The sequence below is a fragment of the Numenius arquata genome, chromosome W, assembly GCF_964106895.1.
Source record: "Numenius arquata chromosome W, bNumArq3.hap1.1, whole genome shotgun sequence".
NCBI lineage: Eukaryota > Metazoa > Chordata > Aves > Charadriiformes > Scolopacidae > Numenius > Numenius arquata.
In genome coordinates this window covers 35474110-35476351 of record NC_133615.1, presented here as the reverse complement: position 1 = coordinate 35476351, position 2242 = coordinate 35474110, and the positions used below count along the sequence as shown (strand labels likewise).

The 2242-nt window shown below is 40.1% G+C and overlaps 1 pseudogene; it reads left to right on the top strand.

Moving 5' to 3' along the window:
* The first annotated feature begins 257 nt into the window (after window positions 1-257).
* LOC141476601 (uncharacterized) lies at window positions 258-2015 on the top strand (annotated as a pseudogene).
* Window positions 2016-2242: the final 227 nt, after the last annotated feature.

The window sequence follows — 2242 nt, the reverse complement described above, 5'->3', positions numbered from 1 at the left end:
TTAATATTCCAAACCTCAACAATGCTGCTTCTAACCTGTGGTCGATGAACTCTAGAATGGCCATGGTCTCAAGCTCATGTTAAGTGTACGGGAGTATGGGAATACACTCTAGGAAGGGAGATTTAAATCTTTCCCTTGTGGTCATGCATGGAGGCAAAGTATACTTAGAAAATGAATGGAGCTGGGATACAGACAGAGCTGATAGAGTTCTCCAACTCCAGGGAACGGCAGGGAAAAGCATTCAAATAGGGTGTCGGATGATCAATGCGTTTGCCCATGAGAAGGCATCTCAGATTTCAGTGTACAGCACTGTATCAAACCCAATAATCAACAGTATGAAATGTTGTGCCTCTGAAAAATTGGACTGTTGGTACAATTTTACCTTAGTACAACCTGTCTTTGTAGTCTGTCTCTGGGCTCGACATAGTGTGGGACTATCATTTAAATTCAAAATTGACGTTACCGAGCCTCACACAACAACACCCACACCGATTGTAAAGGATGAGGAAACTCTATCCCCACAAATTTCTGAAATTGGACCATATGTGATCAAAAATACAGGCCAACAACGAGTGTTATTTAATCCATCATGGTCTCTTAAACGAGTAGAATTACTGATGCAAATTAACATCTCTACCATCAAACCGGCCTGTTCATCGTTCCTGAGTACGTCCTATGCAGGATGGTTAGCATGGTTACATGGACGAACACTCATCTCTCCAAGACGAACAAGGAGAGATGTGACTGGTATCATAGGGACAGGATTAGGAGTCTTAAATAGTATAGATGCTGAAGTACTTTCAAATAAACTGAGCACAACAACAAGTGATTTAAACAAATTGGAACAGCCATTGCAATATTCTCTATTAGCACTGGGAACTAACCAATGGCTCTTATCTGATGCATTGCCTCAGTGGGAAAGAATTAATAAGAGGGATCACCAATTGATTGTGGATGCACTTGGTGAAGCCCAAACCAATGTTTCTCTAGCTCTTAGCTGTATCCAAGCTCAGCTGTGGATGCAATCTACAGTAGCAGCAATTATACGAGAGGGTGCAGAAGGTACCTTACCCACTGAAATTCAAAAAGTAATCTGGGATAATGCAACTGAATTTGAAAGGGAATTCCAATCTTGGTGGTATTTAGTCAACTTTACTTATGACCCCATCAACAATAAGGCTACAGCTTTTGTCCTAACAATATGCAATGCTTCGGTATACACCATATACTCAATCATTGCACTAGGATTAAATCACAATGGAACTATACTCTATCCATTAGAACATAGAGTGTGGGCCCAATGGAATGGGAACAAATGGCAGACCGTTGATGTTAATGCATGTGTTGTACGGGAACAACAAGGAATTTTTTTTGTGAGGGTAACACCGTCAAAGCCCAAGACATTTGTCTTGACACTGAACAGAATGTTTGTCCTTTTGAAATATCTTGTATATATTGGAAAAGGATGTGTTTGCATGAGAACCCTTTGTAATACCATATTCATAGATAACTTTACTGTAGATACAAGTAATCACTTGTGTTTGTAACTTTACTAAAGTTATGGGATGTGACTTCAGTTATTCAGCTCCCGTTACGTCTTATCAATTGCTACAATCTAATTATACATTGATTCGAGATTTGTTGCCTACCCCTATCGGAATGAATCTTACATTGGTGAAGAAACTACTACAACACAATGACCTGTGTCAGCTGCTAGAACGAATCCAAAACAATGGACACAAAACTCTAATCACCATTCAGCATGATACAGAAGAGATGCACCGCGTCTTGGAAAGAGTAAAGAAGGATGGAGAACACCATTGGTGGGAAATTCTTCTTGTATGGTCACCAACAGCAATGGGAGCGTTTAATCGTATGCTTCACCCAGTTGTGATTTTGCTGGTTCTAACTTTTATATGTTTGTTGCTTGTAGTTATGTTCTATATAAAGGTTTGGTACTTGATCAAACAAATAACCCAACTTCAACCACCCAAAACATACAAATTAACAAATAACAAATAGCAGTGCTTTACTGTCTACTTACTGTGGATCCCTAAGCACACAAACTATCAATATACTATTTATGGCACAGAGGCAAGAGGTGACCGTCCCAGAGCTGAAAAGAGAAGATTGTAGAGGGTGTTTCAATCTATTTAGGTCACTGCTAATTGTGGTGTACCCTCAGCAAGTTTGCTGATGACACAGAACTGGGAGGAGTGGCTGACACACCGGAAGGCTGTGC